The 10733-nt window shown below is 50.7% G+C and overlaps 2 long non-coding RNA genes across 3 annotated transcripts; one reads left to right on the top strand and one right to left on the bottom strand.

The window, feature by feature from the left end:
• The first annotated feature begins 553 nt into the window (after positions 1-553).
• Positions 554-3000, top strand: LOC135401944 (uncharacterized). Its single transcript, XR_010424989.1, has 2 exons — positions 554-793; positions 1311-3000. It is a non-coding gene; the product is annotated as an uncharacterized LOC135401944 (long non-coding RNA).
• On the bottom strand, positions 2784-8760 carry LOC135401943 (uncharacterized). Of its 2 annotated transcripts, XR_010424987.1 has the most exons (4): positions 8625-8760; positions 6852-7026; positions 6314-6436; positions 2784-2956 (listed from the first exon to the last, which is right to left on the bottom strand). It is a non-coding gene; the product is annotated as an uncharacterized LOC135401943 (long non-coding RNA). The 2 variants fall into 2 exon arrangements; XR_010424988.1 differs by lacking the exon at positions 6314-6436.
• Between the last annotated feature and the right edge of the window lie 1973 nt (positions 8761-10733).

Raw genomic sequence — 10733 nt, 5'->3', positions numbered from 1 at the left:
TAGCATGTATATCCATGTCCATGTCCATATCCATATCATCATATCCATAAAAGCTGTCTATATCTATGTCCTTAGCATATATATCCAAGTCCATGTCCATATCAACCATATTCATAAAATCTATGTCTGTCTCCACATCCTTAGTGTCCATGTCCATGTCCATGTCCATATCCATATCATCATATCCATAAAATCTGTCTCTATATCTTTAACATATATATCCATGTCCATGTCCATATCATCATATCCATAAAATCTGTCTCTATGTCCTTAGCATGTATATCCATGTCCATGTCCATATCCATAGCATCACGTCCATAAAATCTGTCTCTATGTCCTTAGCATGTACATCCATGTCCATATCCCTAGCATTCATATCTGTATCCATACATGAGCTGGGAAGGGGCTGGGGTGCTGTGGGGCAGAAGAGGGAAGTGTTTCCATGGAGGGCTGGAGCCCCAATCCATGGAATGCCCCCACAGCCCTGGGCTGTGAGGTCACAGTGCTGGGACACAGCAGGTCCCAGCTCATGGGTGTGATGGGAATGGGAACAGCCCTGGCACAGAGCACATCCTGGCTGCTGCCTTTCCCTGGAGAGCAGGGGGTCTCCATGTGCCTCCTTGGGCAGCTCAGCAGCCCTGGGATGGTGCCCGAGGAGAGGGGGCAGAGGGACCAGCAGGAGCTGCCCCTGTGCCCTGGGGAGGGACCCCCAGCTCTGTTCCTGCAGTTCTCACTCCTGCAGTGACTCTGACATTTGGAAAAGCCTTCTTTTTTCCCCCTATGGATGGAGAAGGTTCATTCTGGAAATGATGCTGCCAAAATCATGGAATCCCAGAATGGGTTGGGAGGGACTTAAAGCCCACCCAGTCCCACCCCCTGCCATGGGCAGGGACACCTCCCTCTAGCCCAGGTTGCTCCAAGCCCCATCCAACCTGGTCTTGGACACTTCCAGGGATGGAGCAGCCACAGCTTCTCTGGGCAACCTGTGCCAGGGCCTCCCCACCCTCCCAGGGAAGAATTCCTTCCCAGTATCCCATCTAACCCTGCTCTCTGGCAATGGGAAGCCATTCCCTGTGTCCTGTCACTCCAGGCCCTTGTAACAGAAACCTGCAGGTCCAGCTGAAGAACACTGAGCCCCCAGTCCATGTCCTGCACCCCAATTTTAACACATGAAACATGGTTCAACCACACTCTGTGGGTGGGGAGAGACTGGAGAAGGGCTGAAGCTGCCAGGGTGGGAGGATCAGCACATGGAGCATCACTCTGAGGTCTGAGCATCCCAAAATCCCCGTCACCCCGACCCCTCACAGGACAGTCTGAGCCTTCCTGAGCCTGGGCTTTGGAGCACGAAGCTGGTGATTTTAATTACCAGCAGAGAGAAGAAAAGAGAGGGATTTTTTTACAGCTGGGTAAGTGTTGCATGGGGCAAGTCAAGAGTTTTTCCTTTTATAGCCTCTATCCCACTGTTTGAATATAATCTCTTCTCTGTGTCTGCTGTAAATACTCTCCTACAACTTCAGAGTGGCTGTGTCCCGACCCTGGGGCTGCTAAATCCTCTCCCTGCAAAGCCCTGGGCTAAATCCAGCCCATACCTGGCAGGGTTATTCCTGCTCAGGGGGTTCAACACCACTGCAGGGTTTAAAACACGCCTGGGCCTGGCCAAGCCAGGTCAGAAACCCCTGGAAGAATGGGAAAGTGCAAGCAGGAGAGGATAAAGGGGCTGCTGCAGCAGCTGGGGAAAAGGAGATATATATATGTGTACATGTTTTTTCAAGAGTGAGAAAGAATAAGCCTGAGGCTTCGGTCAGCTGTCACCAGGCTGAGATAAGGATGGGGGAGTTTAAATCCCATTTAGACAGAATCCTCAGGGAAGGGCTGGAGTGGGGAAGGTGGTGGGAGGCAGCACAGATCCAGCTGGTGGAAATCTCTCCTCCAGAGCAGGGATCAAACCCAGCCACGAGTCCTCCAGCAGGAAGAAATTGGGGGCCTGATCTCCCTCCACCACTTTTGAATCCTTTTTTTGCTGTGAAAGGGCTTTTCTAAGCTTTTGCTGATGCTTTGGCACCCAATAAGGTAGAGAAACAAATGTGAAATCGAGGGCCAGAGCATCCAACTCCTTCCCTGTCACTTTATTAAAATGGTGTAAAATAAATTCCATCCTCCCATTTGCTTTCTCTGGAGCTGTGGCTGCTTTTTTGGAGCAGGGAGAAGGTGGAGGCTGCAAGCCCAGGCAGCTCTGGCTCCTCTGCCAAGCAAAGCACAGGGGGAATGGGACAAATACATCAGAAAAAGCCCATCTTACAAAATAAAACCTTGAATCTTCACTTGAAAATGGAGAAAAAATCATTTTCTGGTGCAACTGAATAGCTAAAGGGGGTTGCAAGGGTGCAACATAGAACAGTTTGGGTTGGAAGGGACCATGGCCTTCTCCTCATCCTCAGCTTCTGCAGAAACATCTGATGTCTCCAAATGGGTGGATTTTGAGGCAAAAAAAAAATCCTAGAAGAAGGTGCAAGGGCAGTTTTGAGCCCCCAGCTTTGTCTGTCTTCACGAGAATCCCAATTACAGCCGAGTCTGCTCTGATCCCTGGGGTCCTTCAGCTGTGCTGGGCAGGGGGGGCACAGCCAGGGCAAAACTGAGGCTTTTATTATGAGATATGGGCCAAGAGGGCCTGAATCTCAAGGGAAACAAAACTAAATGGAAATGTGTGGGTTGAGGAGAGGTTTTTTTGTGGTTTCCCTGACCACCACACTGGAGAGGTGCAGGAATTCGCACAGGCCAAGTTTTGCAAGTCATTAAAACATGGGAGTTTTAACACAGTTATGACTCCAAACAGTTTTTGTCCAGGATTAGGAGCAACCCAAGGAGCTGCCATCCTGCTGCACCCTTGCTGGCCCTGCTCCCTGTATGTTTTGTGTTGGTCACTGCTGGAACTCCTTGACACAAGGTCTGGTTGCTGAAATATCCAGAAATAAAGAGTTAAATAACATCTCTGAGAAAGCTCCAGATTTTTCTAGTAGAAGAAAACTTTCCTACATATTTTTTTTTCTCCTGTGGAGATTCTTGCCTTTTTTTTTCTCCCCCAACACCTTGTGGTACCAATAACTCATCCCAGGGAGCAGCGATGGGCTCGGGATTTGATTACTGATCTGACTTAGGCTGTCAGGCCCAGCGTCTCTCTGCAGAGATTGCAAGTGTTTCATGGACAATTTGCAATGAAAGAGAGAAGCTTAAGGAGTGATTTATCCCATAACAACAGCAATGAGCAGGACTGAAGGGCTGCATGTGGCAGCACTCAGCACACGGGTGTCGCTTCCACCAGGCTCTGGAAGTGCTGTCACACCAGGGAGAGCCACAGAGGAGGCTCAAAGGGGAGGAATCTGAAATGCAGGTTCCTCCTCCATCTTCTCCTCTTGGAAGGATGAGGAGGTTGGATCTCTTCTGTGATGATGTAAGTTGGTTGTTAGGGTGATTTCTGTTGGGAAATCACAGCTGGATCTGTTGCAAGTGCCAAGTCACTTATCCCTCCATGGTCCCTGCAGGAGGAGGAGCCCAGCTCACCTTGCAGGAGGTGGAGGCTGCTCAGGCTTCAGGGAAATGAGAAGGCTGAGGAGACACTAAATATGTTGAGGAGACACTAAATAAGTTGTATATCAAAGCACAGGCCTTGCCTCTCCCTGTCTCCACCGTGGGAACAGGCTGCAATCAGAGCTTGAGAGCTGTGGTGTCAAAAAGTCTTGTCCTTTCTCCACCTGCACCTCAGCTGCCTTTTTTATTCTGGGAAGGATCTGCCTCACCTGAGAAGTCCTTAAGATGCCACAGACAAGCTCTTCACTGATTAAGTGCTGAGGGAAGCTCCTGAGAGGGTTGTTTGATGTCACCAGGAGAGGCAATGAATCAGCAGGAGCATCTCCTCCCATCGCTCCCACAGCGTGGGGAGCTCAGAGCAGGATGGTGGGCACAGGCTGCCTCGGTGTCCCCAGCTCCAGGTCAGGGGGCTAGAGGCACCAAGGGGTTGTGACAGGGCTGGGAGGTGGGGCAGGGGCATCCCTGGAAAGGCACCCTTGGTGGAAGGAGGTGCCTCATTCCCATCAGTAGGGTCGGAGTGACCTTACCAAGAGTTACTGAAGATCCTGGACAACCTTGACAGCCCCATCTCCAAAGTCCTCATTCCCAGGCATTGACACTTCCTCATCTGAACACATTCCAGCCCCAGATATTCCCTTGGCCCAGCCTCATTACCCACTCCCTAGAAGATGAACATCCCTGGGTGTATTCCAGCCAAATCACCTTCCTCCCTCTTTTTCTGCACTAATTAACACCCCAAGTATTTCCTCTATGGGTGGGTATAATTAATTAATACCCCAGGTATTTCCTCTCTGGGTGGGTATAATTAATTAATACCCCAGGTATTTCCTCTATGGGTGGGTCCATCTCCTTTTCCACTGTGCCTCCAGGGCACCTTTTCACCCCTGCCAGCAGGAGAACCCAGCCATGCCCTCAGATTTATGTCCCCACTCTGCAAACACCGTGTCCTCTCTTGGAGCAATGGAGCACGAAATTCAGGAGCTCACTGCAGCGAAACCCGGCCGTGCCTTTGCCATGTCACTGCTCCGGGAGGGAAGTCCAGGAGAGCTCCTTGACCTTCCCCATCACCTGCTGCTCTGCTCCGAGGGAAACTGGGAAAACGCCTCTGCTCTAATCCCAGCCTGGTGGGGGGAGCACCTTCTCTCCATACCTTGATTTGCAAACTGTCCTTGCCTGGAAAAGGAGCTCAGGCATTCCCTCTCTGCAGGGAAGGGCAGCCGGCACCCACCATCGAGGGGCTTCGAGTGAACCCCAAACCAGCCTGACCCACTTCACTCCCTGGAGTCAAGGAGATGTTTTCCTCTTTGGAAGAGAAGAAGTGGCACTGGAGGGCCTGATTCTCATTTGCACTTGAGCTGCTCCGAGCATAGAAGGGCTCAGGGAGCTGCCTGTGCAGCCTGGAGTGCAAATGAGAATCCAGCCCTTCAGCTGCTGGGTGCCTTCAGCATCTCCCGTAAAAGGCCCCAAATTGTCACATCCCTTCTCCCCCAACACCTCAGGAGCCAGGTCCCAGGGCAGGGGGATCCCAGGAGACCCAGGTGAGCCCTGTGAGAAGCACAGGGTGACCCACTGTGCTGTTTAACACCACAACAGCCAAGAAAGAAGCAGCCACGGCCCAAAAGACCCCCCTGGTGACCCGTGTGTCCCCCTCCCAACTCCCCCCCTCCAGACAGGGATGAGCATCACCCTGTGCCACCTCCCAGTGCCCCACTGCCACACCAGTGACATCCAGTTTGCACCAGTCCTTTGGCACTGCAAGGCTCTGCCTGCACTGGGAGGGTGTCATGGGTTTGCTTGTTCTAAAAAACCAAGCAGGGAACTGTTTCCTTTTTGAAGGGGATTTTTGGGTACAGGATTATTCTTTGGCTGTTTTTGTGTTCTTCTGTTGCTCTGCCAACACACAGATATCCTTTAGTAAAGGCCTGTTATTTTCTTTCTCCATAATTCCTCAGTTGGAGCCTCTTAATTTCAGATTTACAGTTGCTGAGAGGGAGGAGTTTGATCTTCATAACTCGCCCTCCTTAACAAAACCCTTCAGTCTCATTCAGCTGTGACAGAGGGCTTCTTCATGGAATCATGGGATTGTTGAGGTTGGAAAAGATCTCCAAGGTCATTGAGTCCAACATTTAACCCAGCCCTAACCCACTCCTTCAAGTGCCACATCTACACATCTTCTAACTCCCTCCAGGGTTGGTGTCCCCACCACTTCTGGAGGTGATTTCTGATAAAATCCAGGGAATTAGACTGACAACAAAGGGCCTTTGACCAACTGAAGAGGAAAAGAAACGTCCCTCACACCCTCTCTGCCTGCAGCACCTTGTTGAACCTCTGGTTTTGGGGGTGTGCATTCACAAAACCACATTTCCACCTAAAAATGAAGATTTATGGAGTCCCACGAGTTTTTTGATCCAGGCTCCTCTTCCCACAAAACATCCAAACGCAAAGGGATATGAAGATGTTGTTTGAAGGAGTGCACACTATATTCATTGGGGCCAGGCAGATGTTTGGGGGATCTACAATTAATGGGAATCACATAAAGTGCTGAGGATTTGCCCAATCCAAGATGGACCATATCTGTATGAATTTATATCCATGACAGAAGTAACCTTGCATTGTCCTCATGTTTAAATAGTGCCAGCAGCATTTCCTCTGGATTCACCTCAGCAAACCAAGCCCCACAGCCCCATATTTCTATTTACAGATGGTGAAGGAGGTGTTTTCCCACCTCATCTTGTCCTTCCCAGGGCTGGAAGCTGCTCCTTGGACAAGTTCTCTTGGCCATCTGAGGAACCCAAGGTGGGTTTGTCCTGGGAGTGCCTCACTCACCACCGGGGCAGAGATGCACCTGCTGACCAGAGAATTAGGAATAAGTGTGAATCTGGGTAAGGGAATCAGGAACAAGGTGTGAATCCAGACTAAACCATGGCCTTAAGTCACTACACTCTGAAGGGTTTGTTTTTTTTTGATCAGTTTGTGCATCTGCTGGAAATGATGTTTGAGGAGGACCAGAGCAGTGAGAACTCAGGATTATGCTAATGAGATGAATAATTTCAGGTTAAAAAAGAATTAAAGAGCAGAAAACCTTTGAAAAACGCTGAGCTGCTTCATCCTTGTGCCTCTGAAGTGAAAGGCTTTGTTTCAGAAGTGCCAAAACATTTTGCTGCGCTATTTTCCGAAGCTCCAAAGAAGCTTTTTTTTTCCCCCTCTCCTTTTCCTTTCCTTTAAAAGGTGAACCAGAAGTTTAATTAATTGACAAAACCAACCTGAAATGCTCCTGCAAGAGGAAATTGCCATTCTGGGGGAGGCCACAGTGGGTTTTGCTGGTTTTCTCCCCCAGCATTCCCAGCTCCAGGCACAGCTCCTGCTGCTGCAGCCACTGCCTCAGCTGCAAGTCCTTCAGCTGCTCCTTGGCTCAAGATGAATAATATCTTTTTCTCTCTACATGGGGGAAAAAATAAGCAGTGGGAGATTTATTTTCCTAAAAGACACCCAGTCTCTTCTGTCTCTGTCTGAAAGGCCATCGTTACCTTAATGAGAGATTATGGAACCACCACGACCTTATTTCTCCATTTAATTGTCCCACCTTTGTTCAGAGCTGGGGACAGGGCTGTTATTGGGACAAGTGGGGCTGTCACTGGGAATAAATCTGCCCTGGAGGAGGGGAAAGTGGGGCTGAAGGGCTGGTTTGACCTCTCTGCTGGATTATTTCAAGCCAACCTGAATTAAAAGCGAGCCCTTCACAAATGACTTCCCGGCTAATTCCACTCCCGGAGAATAAATTGGAGGCAGGAAGAAGCTCCCTGGCTGGGAGAGGTAATTATTGTGACAGGCCACCTGAGATGCCCAGCTGAAGGAGGAGAAGGCCCTTATGACCCCACTGCCTGGCACAAAGTGACTTTGGGGATTCTCTGGGAGATGCCAAAGGCTTTCCTCTCCAGTCCCAGCTGGAGCTTGCTGGGTCCTCCCACCTCTCTCTTGGCCTTCTCAAGGAAGAGCTTATATTATTTCCAGTTTCATGCAATTTACTGCATCACATCTTTGGTTTTTTCCTAGGCTTTGCCCCCTTCCCAGAGCTGAAATACCCCAAAAAAGCAGCTGAGCTCCCCCAGTTCCCAGCAGGCAAAAGCCAGCCTTTTTTTCCCTAATGCAAGGGGAAAAAACAACATTAAAAAATCCTCAGACCAAATAAAACAATCAAAAAACCCAAACACGTCTCCTCTGAAAGAAATAAAACCACTTTCTGTATCTTTATACATCATAAAGGTGCAGGGAAGGGCACAAACACCATTTTTATTTTTTAGGTTTGCAATTCACATTTAACCTGGAGCCATCTGTCTCACGAGCAGCTTGGCAGGGAGAAGGGGCCCGAGATGTTCATCTGCAGATGTGTCTCCCTCTCCAGCTCCCTCAATTTTCCAGCTGCTTTAAGGCAGGAGGTTCCTGCCTGGTGCCTGCTGAGCCCGTGGAGCTCCTGGATGGGAGTGTTTCCACCTCCACAAGTGCCACCAAAATGCCTTTGGGAGCAACCAGCCCATTGTCACTCAGCGATGTTGACACCCAGAGTGCCCAGATTTGGGGGTTGGGGGTTGTTTAAGGAGGTTTGAGCCCCTCTGGGAGCTGCCCTGAGGTTGCACCTCCTTCTGTGGGGTCTCCAGTGTCTGGTAAAGGCTGGGCTCTCAGTGCCATTCCTTCCCTGCAAAGCTGGACCCTGCAGGACAGGGAGCATTCCTGGGCACGAGGAGCTGGGTCATGTCCAAACAGACACGGCAGGAAGAAAATAAAGCACATCCTCACCCTCTCCAGGCAGCCACTGGAGCATCTGCTCCGTTCCTTCCCTCATTAAATGCATTTTTGAGACTGATACACGTCTTTGGACATGAGGATAGAGTTGGTCCCCAGGTCTGCAGGCCCTGAATGCAAAGGTGTGTCCCCCAAGGGGCACTGGGATGGCCAGAGATTTTCCTCCAGGCAGCTCCTTAGAGGACAAACTGAGCCACCCCATCCCTCCCCTGATGGGACCAGGGGTCCTTCCTCACCTTCCCTGGAGCACAAAGTCACCCCTAGGACTTTGTCCTGTTCCAGTACAAGGCTGCCCTCAATGGGTCCAATAATTCCTTGGCCATGGAGAGGGATATCCCCAATTTCCCAAGGCTCTGGCCACCTCCCCAGCAGCTGTGCAGTGCCTTGGAGCACAGAGTTATGGAATCATGGAATGCCAGGATGGTTTGGGTCATAAGGGACCTTAAAGCTCCCATGGGCAGGGACACCTTCCACCAGCCCAGGGTGCTCCAAAGCCCATCCAGCCTGGCCTTGGACACTCCCAGGGATGGAGCAGCCACAGCTCCCATGACGCAGCTCCTGGAGGTGCCCAAGGAGAGAAGGTGGCCTGGACATGTCCCCAAAAGCAGGACCAGGAGCTGACACACCCCCAGCCCACAAAAACCCTCCTTCCAGTCTCATTTATTCCTGATGTGTTGGGCACATTCCAAGCAGGGGAAGGCACAGCCCTGCTCGTTATTAACTGATAACCACTGGCTTAGGCAGGATCTGGGAAGCAGCTGAGCAGGGAAGGGGAGGGTGGGGACTGACCCCGGGGGTGACTCTGCCCCTCCCAGCTCCGTCTGCAGGGCAGAACCTGATATTTTATTTATCCTAAAGGACAGGGAGCTGAAGGGGAGGGTTATTTTCAGTTTAATGGCCATTAATGGAGCAGCACTTTCAGCCACTCACTGCTCCTCACTGCAAAAATCCCTGCCTGTTCCTTCTGCTGCTGCTAGAAACCTGGGCTTGGGATCTCTTCCAAGCAGGGAAAGTCTCAACTGACCCTTCATTAAAGGGCATTTGGGGACAAAGGGCTGCTGAGGGGGGACAGGAGGAGTGGGTGACTGTGGTGGAGCAGGTTGTTACCCCTGGGATCAACACCCAGGGATCAAACCTGAGAGGTTTTCTCATCACCTGGACACCCTTTGATTGTGGTGATGGATAAACTGGCAGAAAACACAGTAGGAAGGGGGTTGTCTGTGATTAGCAGAGAAAATCAGGCTCTGTTCCTAACTCAGGGCTGAGAACGATTCCCTGACGTGTCCGACCCCAAATCCCAGCACCTGCATCCTGCACCAGGAGTTTCTGACCATGGAGCATCACTTCTTGCTGGGCTGTTCCTTTATTTGAATGCCACATTAACATTGACAAACATTTCCCAGGAACAGCTCCATGCTGCTGATTTCCTTTCTGCTTATAAACATTGTCCACACAGCTCTTTCTCTCCACCCCCTGGGTATTTTGCCCACAAGATCTCACATTTCACCTCATCTTTGGTGACAGAGGGGTTGGGGGAGTTTCTTTTTCTCCTCATTGTTTTTGTCCCTAATTTCTCAACTTGTTCCTCTGCAGCAGTCTTGAAAAAACCCTTATGGAGACATACGTATGTGCTACCCAAATCTGGCTCCTACAGAGCTCAAAAATGCTCTTTCTCTCCGTGGCTGCAGCAATAAATGTTATTATTTTTAATGTGTGTGTTGTATTTCCACCATGGAAATACAGAGTGAGGCCAGAGCTGTGGGGAAGGTGGTGGGACACCTGCAAAGGGGGTTTTGGGATGATTTGAGCCACCCCCTCGTTGGGATTCAGAGCACTGAGGGAGCAGAAATCCTTGGCATCCTCATTCTCCATCCATGGGGTTCATCCACATTGTGTCAGGCAGGGAGTTTTCATTTTAGTGAAGCAAACCCCTGGGTTTTGGGGGATCATGTTATGGATGTTCACCCAAAAGCCATTCCTTGAACTGGGGGGACTTTGCACCTCTTCCCTGCTGTCCTCTTCCTCCATCCTGGTGTTCTGGGGTGGATCCTGCCCATCCCCACCTGTCCTGGCCCATCCAAGCCCCTTCCAGCTCTTCAGTGGCCGAGCCCAAGATGGACAGAACCCAATGAATCCCATCTTTCATTCTCCTTCCCATGGGGAGGCTCCAACCTCCCTCTGTTGTTTAATGGGTGGTGGAGTCTGAGCTCAAGGGATTGGGGCAGCACTGCCTGGTGAACCCACTGTGCCCACCTGGAGAGGGGCACAGGACAAGTGCCAGGAGGGAGAGACAACAACCAGGGGGAGATGGAAGTGTCAGGGGTGGGATGGAAGTGTCAGGGGTG

The sequence above is a fragment of the Pseudopipra pipra genome, chromosome 23, assembly GCF_036250125.1.
Source record: "Pseudopipra pipra isolate bDixPip1 chromosome 23, bDixPip1.hap1, whole genome shotgun sequence".
Taxonomy (NCBI): Eukaryota; Metazoa; Chordata; class Aves; order Passeriformes; family Pipridae; genus Pseudopipra; species Pseudopipra pipra.
Note: the sequence above shows the minus strand (reverse complement) of the source record. Positions and strands in the feature narration are given on the sequence as shown.